The 14,654-nt window shown below is 35.0% G+C and overlaps 1 protein-coding gene across 8 annotated transcripts in view; it reads left to right on the top strand.

Moving 5' to 3' along the window:
• Nucleotides 1-14,654, top strand: part of LOC106871747 (uncharacterized) — a 77,355-nt gene that overhangs the window by 34,304 nt on the left and 28,397 nt on the right. For all 8 annotated transcript variants that reach the window (XR_016243172.1, XR_008264909.2, XM_089357672.1 and 5 more), the window contains exon 2: nt 10,864-10,999. The gene's annotated coding sequence lies outside the window, so the exon portion shown is untranslated. The remainder of the gene's footprint in view (nt 1-10,863; nt 11,000-14,654) is intronic.

Below are 14,654 nucleotides of genomic sequence, written 5' to 3'. Positions count from 1 at the left end.
AAGCCTCCCCACCAGAAATTACCAAAAACATATAATGAAAAGAAACATAACAAGTAACTGTAGAATATGTGGAGATGGACAAGAAACAATAAATCATATTATCTCTGGCTGCCCAGTCCTGGCTAAGAAGGAATATATTCACAGACACGACAGAGCTGGGACCTATATACACTGGAAGCTATGCCAACACTATGGAATAACAACAGAAAAAAAGATGGTATAAACACATGCCAGAAAAGGTCACAGAAAACGAGAAAGCAACCATACTCTGGGATATGCCAACACACACAGATAGAGAAATCAAGGCAAATAGACCAGATATAGTTGTCAAAGATCATGAAGAAAAAAAATGCTTTCTGATTGATGTATCAATACCAGCAGATGACAACGTTTCTCTAAAAGAAATGGAAAAACTTTCAAAATACAAAGACCTGGAAATAGAGGTAACTCGAATGTGGAATCTAAAAACAGAAACAATTCCTATCATAGTAGGTGCCTTAGGTATAATAAAAAAATATTCAGACAAATACATAACAAAAATAATAATTAGCCAGGACTGGGCAGCCAGAGATAATATGATTTATTGTTTCTTGTCCATCTCCACATATTCTACAGTTACTTGTTATGTTTCTTTTCATTATATGTTTTTGGTAATTTCTGGTGGGGAGGCTTTGGTCTTGTGCAGCAATTAAAAATCCTTCAGTCTCTGCTTTGAGTCCTGAGCTTCTCAACCATTGCTGGGGGTTTTCTCTGTCTATTCCTTTTGCATTTAATTTAGCCCAGTATTTACCATGTAGGGGCTTTTCTTGCCATCGTTTTATCATGGTCCATTGCTGTTCTAGTTTTAGTTTGGATTTCATTTGTTTTATAGCTTTTGTTGTTTCTTCTTCTTCTTCTTCGTATTTGTTAGGTAGATTGATTTCTTGTTTGTTATTGTCGTCGTCGTCATCATCATCATCATCATCATCATCATCATCATCATCATCATCATCATCACCATCATCACCATCATCACCACCATCATCACCATCATCACCATCATCATCATCATCATCATCATCATCATCATCATCACCATCATCACCATCATCACCATCATCATCATCATCATCATCATCATCATCATCATCATCATCATCATCATCATCATCATCATCATCATCATCATCATCATCATCATTATTTGAGGTTTCTCTACCTTGATGCTGCAGTTGTCATTGCCTAACCTCAAGTTGATTCCTACCCGGGCAGGTTGATAACTGTTCATTGACAGGAGCAGCTGGTCAAAACTAGCTATCCAGCTTCTGTTTACATTTGTGATGATTGCGTTTGCGACACCATTGTCAAGTTTTGTCATTTGCTTATTTCATAGGCACAGGTATAGGAACAAGGATCAAATAGCTGTAAACTGTGAATTTCTATCTTGCCATAGCAGAAACACAGCCAACAACAGAATGTATGAGAAGGGTTAACAGCATCAACCATAATCTTGTAGTGATGGAATCAATTGTAGGTCCCAGTTTATTTTAATTGCACTATATAGAAAAAATGGACAGTATTTGTAACATATTGATTAGAAGTTCAATACACAACAGTTTCTAAGTTTAATGACATCTATACAATAGGAATGCCTTTTAACAATTCCCCAGTGTACAGCCTCATTCTGCTAGCCACAGTTGTATTTGACAGACTGTAGTAGTCCCACCTACTTTACATTTCTTAAATGTTGGCAATTCTAATTTGAAATTTCACTTGTTAATGGTCTATTAATTAATCAATGTGGACTGCTTGCTTATTTTAGTTGGTAAGCACAATGGGTTGAGAGTTGCAAATTGTATCACATAATTGTATTGATGTTGTGCATACTGCTTGCCTGACTGTATCAAGTTTATATCACAATGAAGATTCTTATCAAACAATTGTAGTAGTACCAGCTAACCCAGTTTTTTTATTATGATTATATATATATATATATATATATATATATATATATATATATATGTGTGTGTGTGTGTGTGTGTGTGTGTATATGCATATGCATGTATAATATATGTGTATATGTATATATATACATATATATATATATATATATATATATATATATATATATATATATATATATATATATATATATATATATTGGAATTATTCTAACAATTTAAAATGCCTTTCATAACAAATCCATGTTTCACAAGAATACAACAGGGATGGTAAGACAAATGATTTGTAAAGAGCCAGCTTTGTATTCTTATTTATATGTCGCTGGCACCAAATGCGTGACTCCAAACCACTAATTGCGTTTGCTGCCCTTTGAATTCGCAGATGTATTTCTGCATCAAGATTTCCATCATTTTGTACAGAGCTTCCAAGGTAGATGAACAAATTAACACCCTCAAGTAACTTACCCTTAACAAAAATCTTAGTGGTGTTACAAACAGCACCACACGCAGGTTGTTGCATTACAACTGCTTTTTTTTTTCAAGTTGATGGTCAAGCCAAAATCATCACAAGCTGAGTCAAATGCAGATACAAGAGATTGCAGACCTATTTCAGAATGACTGACAAGATCACAATCATCAGCATATAAAAGTTCCTTAATCAGTGAAGTAAAAACCTTCGTTTTGAATTTCAGTCTGGTCAGATTAAAAACATTCCCTGTTGTTTGATATTTTATGTAAATACCCTCCTCAGAGCTTTGAAAAGCATGTAAAAACACAACAGCAAAGTATATTGCAAAGAAGGTGGGTGCATCAAGGCCTCCTTGCTTTACTCCATTTTTCATGGCAAAAAATTCAGAGCCTACCACCAAAGTTAACTCTAGCTTTCATATCTTGACGCAAAGCCCTGATTATGTTTACAAATTTTTCTGGGCAACCTATTTTCCTTAGAATTAGCCACAGAGCATTTCGATTAACAGTATCGACTGCTTTGCTCAAATCAACAAAGAAATGATATAGAACAAGATTCTGTTTAATGCACTTTTCTTGTAATTGTCTGATGGTAAAGATACAATCAGCTGTGCCTCTGGAGGAAAGAAAACCACACTGAGACTCAGACACTATATTTGTAACTATAAAGGTATTTAAACGTTCTAACAAAATGTGGGCAAGTATCTTTCCAACCACAGACAAAAGTGAAACCCCACGAAAATTACTACACAGATCCTTTGGCCCCGATTTATACAAGAAAACTAAAATGGCCTCAATCCAGTCTTGTGGCACTCTCTCAGTTCTCCAATAGTGACAAACTAATATATTTAAGAGTTCAAAATATCTATAAGTATATACATATTTATAGATATTTTATTGGATGGCCGTTGCCAGTTTAGTTCCTGACAACCCAACCATGCAACAGGTTGTACTGGATTACATAAGAGCAACCTGACATAATATATATACATACATACATATATAATTTTGAAGCTTGTTGACATGGCGAAGTCAAATCTGTGCGTACGCGCGTGAAGGAGAGAGAGAGAAAGAAAGAAAGAGAGGGAGAAAGAAAGAAAGAGAGAGAAAGAAAGAAAGAGAGAGAGAGAGAAAAAAGAGAGAAAGAAAGAAATAGTGTGTTTGTGACAAGGGGAGAAACAGAGTGTTTGCCAAGCGTCTAAAAAAAAAAAATGAAAAAGTGGAAGAGGGAGACAAAGCGGCTAAGGAAAAAAATATTTCTCTCACCAAGACAGCGTCTACCAAAAAAAAAAAAAAGGAACGAACAAGTGGAAGAGGGAGACAAAGCGTATTACGAAAGAAAATGTAGCTGAGGAAGACAGAGTAAAATGCATTTTTTTTCTTAAACATGAGATATAGTTTCAAATATAAGATGTTTTTGAAAGACACTATATTCTATAATAAGATTATATATACTTTCTCAAACAACAATTCAAATATATTTATTTTAAATCATTTATTTATTTTAAATCGTTCATCTTTCTCCCCCCCTCTCACTCTCACACATACGCACATATACTACTTTGGGAACAAAAACGTATGTAACAATTTGTCAGTCCCCCACCCAACTCGCTTTTCGGACCACAAAAACGGTTTGGTAATTTTTCAGATTAACACCCGCACGATTTCCACTAGGGTGTTACGGTTAGGATTAGGGTTAGGGTTACGGTTTTAGGGTCAGAGTTAGGGTTAGGGTTTAGGGTTAGGGTTAGAGTTAACATAGAAGGGACAGGCTCCTTATTTTTTGGTTAAGGTTGTTGGTAAGCTTTCCTAAGTTACTCCAATCCAGATCCCCAATGCAAACCTTCAGATCAACCTTCTCCTATGCAGATCTCTAATGCAACATTTAAAAAAAGAGTCAATAAGTGAAAATAACCAATAAACTGATTCCTTATGGGATTTCCCAATCAAATTGGGTGGTGGTGGTGGTGAAGTATAGATTCACTGGCAGAATCAAAGGAAGGTGGAAGGAGTAACAAATGGGAGGAAACATGTTAGTAGGGTAATAAATAATTACACACTGAGAAAAATAGTGTAAAACCCCCAGTAGACCTGAAAGGCACACAGGAGATGAAGTACTAGCAGCTTGTAGATAAAATTAGTGCTTCAGAAAATACTATCATCATCATCATCATCATCATCATCATCGTTTAACGTCCGCTTTCCATGCTAGCATGGGTTGGACGATTTGACTGAGGACTGGTGAAACCGGATGGCAACACCAGGCTCCAGTCTAATTTGGCAGAGTTTCTACAGCTGGATGCCCTTCCTAACACCAACCACTCAGAGAGTGTAGTGGGTGCTTTTACGTGTCACCCGCACGAAAACGGCCACGCTCGAAATGGTGTCTTTTATGTGCCACCCGCACAGGCCAGTCCAGGGGCACTGGCAACGATCTCGCTCGAAAATCCTACGGGACCCAGTCAGGCAGTACTGGCAACGGCCACGCTCAAAATGGTGCATCTCATGTGCCACCCGCACAAGAACCAGTCCAGGGGCACTGGCAACGATCTTACTTGGCTTGCCGGGTCTTCTCACGCACAGCACATTTCCAAAGGTCTCGGTCAGTAGTCATCGCCTCGATGAGGCCCAATGTACGAAGGTCTTGCCTCACCACCTCAGCCCAGGTCTTCCTGGGCCTACCTCTTCCACGGGTTCCCTCAACTGTTTGGGTGTGGCACTTTTTCACGCAGCTATCCTCATCCATTCTCACCACATGTCCATACCAGCGCTATCGTCTCTCTTGCACACCACAACTGATGCTTCTAATGTTCAGCTTTTCTCTCAAGATACTTACACTCTGACGGGTATTCACATTGACATTACACATCCAACGGAGCATACTGGCTTCATTCCTTGCGAGCTTACGTATGTCCTCAGCAGTTACAGCCCATGTTTCACTGCCATGTAGCATGGCTGTTCGTACGCATGCGTCATACAGTCTGCCTTTTACTCTGAGTGAGAGTCCCTTTGTCGCCAGCAGGGGTAAGAGCTCTCTAAACTTTGCCCAGGCTATTCTTATTCTATAAAGATTAATAATTAATCAAATATTATTAATCAAAGATAATCGAAAATATATCAACACTATTCAAATCGAAGTCCTAATATTATGTTGAAATGAAACTATAACTTCTAAATAATTCTAAATAATTATAGTTTCATTTCAACATAATATTAGAACTTCGATTTGAATAGTGTTGATATATTTTCGATTATTTTTGATTAATAATATTTGATTAATTATTAATCTTTATAGTTTATAATATCGTTAAAGTTTTTTTAAATCAAAACTTTGTATATATATATAAAGTTTAATCTTTTATACTTAATAATTTTTTCTTTCCTAATTTTTTCATTCATAATTTTTCCATTCATAATTTTTTCATTCATATTTTTTATTATTACGTTTGTAGAAATAAATAATCTTGTATTTTTCTATTATTCAATTGATCTTTAATTATAATTAAATAAACGTCTTTAGCTTTAAATAGTATAGCTTTAACTATTACACCGGTTAAATATGTACTAATTTTATCTTCATTATTATTTTAAACTTAAACTTCGTTCAACTTGTATTTAAAACAATGATAATTTATGTAAGATGTTTTTTGTATATAATATACATGTTATTATAATGGATGAAGGGATGATTATTGAATGGTTATTATTTTGATATTATGATATTTTTAAAATAATTTTTCTATCTTTATATAATAAGTATTTCATATTAATTCATTTGGTACTTATTGTTGGTTGAGATATATATCTAATTATTGTTCTACTTACGATCTGACGAGTAGCTATATTTTTGAATAGAATTTATTTTCGATAATTTCAATTGATTTTAATCGATTTAAATTTCTTTTCTATTTGAAAATTGGTTATGAAACACGTGTAATCTTTTTATTATATTTATCTTATGATATTTACTTTACTTTATATTATACTCATTTATTGTGCTTTTAATTATTAATTTTTCTATATGTGATAGTGGATTTTCAGCCGTTGGTTTTTAAATAATCTTTTCTTTTACTATATGCTGACTCACATCGAAAATATCGTCAGAATATCTCTGTTTAAATTGTTCGGCACTTATCCTCGCCAACCGTATGTGCGGCGGTTTACCTTCAATCGGTCCCATTACCGTATAGTTTTTTTTATGTTATTAATCCATGTAACACTTCATTTTTGATGGTGTACGAAACAATTCTTTCTTGCGGGGGTTAGGAGCGGGTTTCAGTTTGGGAGTGGACGAGGGTTTTATTTTTTGTGTGTTTTCCATTTTTTCTTTTTTTTCTTGTAGGGGGAGGGGAGTCTGGGCCAATAGGTTTTTTCCTTTTGTTTTTGGCAACTTCAAACTCCGCTTCTTCCTCACTTTTTCCTTTTTCTATTATGACTTCCGGCATTTTCGATTTACCTTGTTTGACATCTTTTTTAAGTTCTGTTTTCTCCGGTATTTCTTTCTCCCTTTGGGGAGGGACTTCTTCTTTTTTTTGGTTAGGTTTTTTTATTTTCACACATTCGGAACACACGTGGCCCTTTTCACCACATTTAAAACATTTGGGTCTCCGTCCCTCCACCGACACTCTTGCACTGAGACCTTCCCCTATAAAAATCCTGTCTGGTCTGGTCTCGAGGGTATCGTTTGACGCTAGAACTATAAGCTCAAGCGCCTGCCCCTTCCAATTGAGTGCGTTCCTTCTTCTCATTGTAAGTACTTCCGCCTGATCCTCCACGTCGTAAATTAACGCTTCTACCAACCAGTTTACGTCATACCCGGATAGAATATCTTCTATTGTGATTTTCGCAGTTCTCCGGCCAAGGTATGTAGGTAAGAGCATTACCTCTTCAGTTTTCAGCTTTTGTGTTGATACTTCTTTCGCTATTTCTGCGGATTTGAATTGGGCCTCTACTGTAGCATTTCGAGGCCCTCTACCAACATATTTTATTTTTTCCCACACAGGGGCAAGACACTTTTCTATTGCATCCTTTTTCATCATCATGATGCGTCTTTCCTTGCAGTTGTATACTTTGTAAATAACGGTTCTTACCGCCAACTCTTGGATAGTTTCCTTTGGCGGTATTAACCTTGTTACGTCGTCAGTTTTCCTTATCAGGTTTCTATATTTGTACCACTGTTCGGGTATCACCTCCATTGCTTCAAATTGTCCGCCTACGGCGGAAGAAAAGCTACTGACCTTTTTCTCTTCCTTGGTTACTTCTGGGTTTACTTGAAATACATGCGTATTATCAAAAATAATTTCTTCTTGTAAAAGAGGGAAGTCCTCGTCACACAGTAGAAATGCCATTTCGTTATCCATATTGAAATAAAATTTTTCTTTCACACAATAGTAGTTTGCTATCTCTCTAAAAGAGAGCAGCAAGAAAGAAAATTTTTGCCCCGCAGGGCGCAATTCGACTAGTACAACAGTTAAAATTCGACAAAAATCACACTAAACAGCAACAAAAAGGACAGAAACAACTCACTAAATTAGGTAGAAGCAATTCGAAGTAGCACGACGAGACTGAAGTAGCTTGCCAGCTGGATAGAGAGGCCTGTTTCTCCTTCACAAACTTATGTAAATCATAGTGAAGTTCATTCACTGATCCGCAAAATTAGAAATATAATATTTCTAAATCTCTCAGAGAGATTTAAGCAGTAGTGGAGCGACAAAGTTATAGTGTATTCCCTTATTGGGATTGTCACATTAAGTTGACAATATACTACAACTTTGTCGCTCCACTACTGCTTAAATTTCTCTGAGAGATTTAGAAATATTATATTTCTAATATATATATATATATATATATATATATATATATATATATATATATATATATATATATATATATATATATATATATATATATATATATATATATATATATATACATATATATATATATATACATATATATATATATATACATATATATATATATATACATATATATATATACATATATATATATATATACATATATATATATATATACATATATATATATATATACATATATATATATATATACATATATATATATATATACATATATATATATATATACATATATATATATATATACATATATATATATATACATATACATATATATATACATATACATATATATATACATATACATATATATATACATATACATATATATATATATATATATATATATATATATATATATATATATATATATATATATATATATATATATATATATATATATATATATATATATATATATATATATATATACATATATATATATATATACATATATATATATATATACATATATATATATATATACATATATATATATATATACATATATATATATATATACATATATATATATATATACATATATATATATATATACATATATATATATATATACATATATATATACATATACATATATATATACATATACATATATATATACATATACATATATATATACATATATATATACATATATATATATATATATATATATATATATATATATATATATATATATATATATATATATATATATATATATACATATATACATACATACATACATACATACATACATACATACATACATACATACATACATACATACATATATATATATATATATATATATATACATATATATATATATACACATACATCATCATCCTCATTTAACGTCCGCTTTCCATGCTAGCATGGGTTGGACGATTTGACTGAGGACTGGTGAAACCGGATGGCTACACCAAGCTCCAATCTGATTTGGCAGAGTTTCTACAGCTGGATGCTCTTCCTAACACCAACCACTCTGAGAGTGTAGTGGGTGCTTTTACGTGCCACCCGCACAAGACACATCTGGTTGGCGTTAGGGAGGGCATCCAGCTGTAGAAACTCTGCCAAGTCAGACTGGAGCCTGGTGTTGCCATCCGGTTTCACCAGTCCTCAGTCAAATCGTCCAACCCATGCTAGCATGGAAAGTGGACGTTAAACGATGATGTATGTATGTATGTATACACACACATATATATATAAATATAGATATACACACACATCAGAAACACGTTTAAAATAATGGTCGTTACATATAATTCTTTACCTGAACAAATTTAGTTTACAGCTATTTCTAGTAGTCGTTATTGGTACATTACTGATAGGTTTACTCAATTCGTCTATTGATCAATTGGGGCAGATGGGACAACCTAAGAAAATCAATCTCTCACTATTTGTTCTATATATATATCATAAAACTCTGCTGTCAAAGACCTGTTGGAGCAAGTGAAATCGAAATCGTAATTGAACCATATTCGATGACTAGCACCTGTGCCAGTGGAGCACAAACAGCACTGTCCGAGTGTGATCATTGCTAGAGCAGCTGTCTGACTTCCGTGTCAATGGCATGTAAATAGCGCCATTTGAGCATGATCGTTACCAGCATTGCCTTACTGGCACTTGTGCCGGTGGCACATTAGAAAATATTCGAGCGAGGTTATTGCCAGTGCCGCTAGACTGGCTCCTGTGCAGGTGGCATATAAAAAACACCATTTTGAGCATGGCCGTTGCCAGCACCGTCTGACTGGCCCTCATGCCGGTGGCACGTAAAAGCACCCACTACACTCGCGGAGTGATTGGTGTTAGGAAGGGCATCCAGCTGTAGAAATTCTACTAGATCAGATTGTGTGAATCTGAAAGATCTTAGAGGGGAATATGTTGAATATGATCCTAATTAACTGATCTTCTTGTATTTTCTTTTACCCGAAGCCAGGAACTTTTCAGCACCTGCTCATAATATATAAGGTGTGCCAATGAATAGAATCATTTCTGGGGTTGATGCTACTTCATCCAGATATTCCAGATATATTGTAATACGGTTCACACTTGTGAGTGTAGTAAATAATTCATGTTATTAAAGTTTGCAGTACATCTACTGACTGAAACATAGATCACAAATCAGTAGTTTGCTTTTGTCCTCAGCCTCAACTAATGAGACAAGCTGACATCAACAGGTGTACTTACAGCAACATTATTCCGACCAATCAGTGACTTAGAGAGATGCTGTAACCACAGGAGCTGCTTGCCAGTTCTGATCAAACTGTCCAACCCATGCCAGATTTTTATGTTACTGGAATAAATAAACTTGTAATTCATTGGCAAAAATGTGTTGTTTGTAATGGTACTTACTTTGATGAATAAAATTTCTGCATTGTTGAAATATAATGTGATGAATTTCATGTTTCAAAACACGTTGCTTACTTTTGACTCAGCCTGATATTCAATCTTTTCTTCCTATTAGTTACAATACTTGCTAAATATCTTTCTGAATTTTGAGGCTTGATGCTTATGGTTTTACTTATTTATTTTTATTTATTTTATTTTTTTTTGTGTATCCCTACCAGGTGTCAACTGATTAAAGTTTCAAGCAGAATACTAACATCAAATTTAGAAAGGCCTGAATAGATCATAGGTAATGCTAACCACAACACTTCCCTGATAAAATTTAAGACAAAGGTGCATCATTGAGACTTTCGAAAGGTAAGTAACATAGGTGAGAAGAAAAAAAAAGAAAAGGTTTTAAGCATAACCAAATAATCCTTAAGATGTGGAAATGACTCTGAATTTCCACCAAATAATTGTTCTTTGTACACATTCTGTTGTTGTTATTTCTATTCATTCCTATCATTGTTCAGTTCCAAGTATGCTCTAATACAACAGATCGTGTGTTTTTAGGGTTCTCTGTGAAAATATTATCCAATGTAACATTCCCATTTTTTTTTAAGAAGAGACAGTGAGAGAGGTAGAGGTCAAGAAAGGGAGAGGCAGAAAGAGAGAGAGGGGGATGTATTGTGTGGCATACCAATATTTTAAGGAGTATTTTGGTTGCTCTTTATAGCTGGGCAAGGTAGTGACAAAGTTTCTCCAGACAGTCCCATCCACTCTATTTTTGTACTCAAGAAATAACAGATATATATGTATGTACATATGGGGGTCTTAAAAGACATGTTAGGATCCACAATGAGCAGAACTTACTTGCAGGTATTGGTAGTGCAAATCAGAGGTGCAATCTGTGTGGGTGTTTTTTCAAAACACTGTCTGGTTTAAAAAGCCACATCAGACGCCATGAAAGGGCTAAGGTGTAGGTGCAGGAGGTGGTCAAACTCTGTTTAAGGAGTAGACAACCACCACCATGTATGAATGTATCTGTATGAATGTATGTATGAGTGTATCTATATATATATATATATCATCATCATCATTGTCGTTTAACATCCGCTTTCCATGCTAGCATGGGTTTGACGATTTGACTGAGGACTGGTGAAACCAAATGGCTACACCAGGCTCCAATCTGATTTGGCAGAGTTTCTACAGTTGGATGCCCTTCCTAATGCCAACCACTCCGAGAGTGTAGTGGGTGCTTTTACGTGCCACCGGTACGAAGGCCAGTCAGGCGGGTACTGGCAACGGCCACGCTCAAAATGGTGTATTTTACATATATATATCCGATGTCCACAGACACTACGGACTGTACTGTAATCATCCCAGGTATACAGACTATGATCTTAAGAAACATGTGATTTGTGGAAACGTGCATAGTGATGTATTAAAATATTTGTAAATTCCATCTAAGGATTATTTAAGGTATTGCACTCACAATTGTGAGATTGTGGTTTTGATTCCCAGATCGCACATGGCGTTGTGTTCTTGAATAAAATACTTCATTTCACATTGCTCTGCATTAATTTTGTCATCTGACATGAAGCATGTTATGCACCTGTGCAGGTAATGTCAATTTGATAGCTTTAAACAAACCATCTGTGCAGTTGTTCAGCAAGAAATTGCAGAACTCTTATGTGTTGACTAATGACTGGGGGGGTCTGTAATATATAAATTATTTGTTCACTTGTGCAAATACAAACGCAAGTTATTTTCATTGAAAGATAACTAAAAGGAGATATAGGCGAGGCTTGAACCTGCTTCTCTGAGTATACTCCTGTGACTGAGCAACCACAATATATCAATTGATTTCACATAGCACAAGCACATTTACTGGAAGTATTGTGCATGTGTTTTTATGATTGCATTGTGCATGCTTTGTATCATATTGCACGCGTGTTAACTCATGTTACATATGCATTATCCCCATTTTTTAAAAAAATGTGTTTCTGCCAGATGTCTCTATGTGTGTTTGTATATATGTATATAGTAGTAGGCATGCGTTGGTCTCGAGAGACCATTGATCTGCACCCAAAGGAATTGTGTCTGCTGCTGATGGTGGTGCAGCATCTGCTGCGGCTGTACAGGCCCACATGGGAGGTGGAAGTCATGCATGTAGCGACTGCATTTGAAGGAGCTCTCTGCTAGTGCTGCTGATTTTTCCTTCCATCAAGTGCACTTTTCTTTGATTGCAAATACCTGTTTTTCTTCCTCCCTCTTAATTTCCTATTGCAGTATTTGCCTCCAGTGTGGGTGATCATTTGCAAACTCCTCCCATCTCAGGACGTCCAGATCAAGCGACTTCATTTCTCTCTTACAGACATCTTTGAAACAAAGTAGCTGTCTAAATCAACCTCAATATTTCTCTTCTACATATTTTGTTGATCTCCACAGGATTTGAACTCAGAATGTGAAGAGGGATAACTCTGTGTTCTAATACCTCGAAATAACTACTGGACTGCATCAGCCATCCCCTTCTCATTGATATTTTAATATTGGTTTCAAATAATACAGTGACCTAGCAGAAATGTTAGCACACTGGGCAAAATGCTTAGCGGTATTTCATCTTTCTTTACATTCTGAGTTCAAATTCTGCCGAGGTCGACTTTACTTTTCATCCTTTCAAGGTCAGTAAATTAAGTACCAGTTGTGTACTGAGATTGATCTAATCAACTGGCCGCCTCCCCAAAAATTCCGGGCCTTGTGCCTTGAGTAGAAAAGAATATTGGTTTCAAATAAGGCAGGGAGCTAGCAGAAATGGTAGCATGCCAGGCGAAATGTTTAGCGGTATTTCGTCTGCCGTTACGTTCTGAGTTCAAATTCTAATGATTCTACCAACTTGCTAATGGTTCTGCCACCTTGCTGCCTTCATCAAATATCTTAATATTAATGGAGTTTGTAAGGTGGCAAGCTGGTAGAATTGTTGTGAAGCCGGGCAAAATACTAAGCAGCATTTCATCCATCTTTACATACTTAGTTCAAATTCTGCCGAGGTCACCTATGTCTTTCATCCTTTCAGGGTCAATAAAATAAGTACCAGTAAAACACTGGGGTCAATGTAATCAACTTGCCCCGTCCCTCAAAATTACTGGCCTTATGCTAGAATTTGAAATCAGTAATAATGGAGTTTGTAAGATGATGAGCAGGCAGAATTGTTACTGCACCAGAAAAAATGCTAAGTAGTATTTCTTCTGATTTTATGTTCTGAGTTAAAATTCTACCAAAATCAACTTTGCCTTTCATCTTTTTGGGATTGATAACATAAGTACCAGTTGAATACTGGAGTTGATATAATTGACTTAAACCCCTCCACTGAAATTTCTGGCCTTGTGCCAAAATTTGAAACTAATACTAATGGTGTTTGTTCTGTTTTTTATTCTTTGCATCTGTAATTTATCCCATAAATTATTGCTTAGATGAAACCCACCTTTTCAAGTACTGTGTATGACTCTCCCTAATATTGAACAAACCCTTAACCCTTTAGTATTCAGAAGTATTGCTTATTTATTCTTATTGTTTTGTATCAATTATGTTGTAGCTTTGAGATTTTGAAGAGGTAACTGTTAATTTTTAGAATGATATTGTAGGGTTGGTGTGAGAGGCCAGACGAGATCAGTTTGATGATAAAACAAGTAGAATATTTTGGCTGGATATGACTGATTTAAATGCTAAAGGGTTAAGGCAGTGAACTGATGGAATTGTTAGCATGCCAGGCAAAATGCTTAGCAGCATTTCTTCCATCTTTACGTTCTGAGTTCAAATTCCACCAAGGTCAACTTTGCCTTTCACACTTCTGTGTGTCTTGCCATATTACTCATTACTGTTATCAGAGAAAAATGTAGAACAATTATATTATAATTGATATGATAAGATGATAAGATTATGTTTCAGATGAAACGAAACAACAAAAAGAATAACTGGAATGCTTTTATGTATGTAATATGATTCAGTAAACTATACAAAAGCACAGAATACA

The sequence above is a fragment of the Octopus bimaculoides genome, chromosome 9 (assembly GCF_046866305.1).
Source record: "Octopus bimaculoides isolate indiv1 chromosome 9, ASM4686630v1, whole genome shotgun sequence".
In the NCBI taxonomy this organism is placed as follows: Eukaryota; Metazoa; Mollusca; class Cephalopoda; order Octopoda; family Octopodidae; genus Octopus; species Octopus bimaculoides.
The sequence above is the reverse complement of the archived record's forward strand: the minus strand, read 5'-3'. Positions and strand labels throughout refer to the sequence as shown.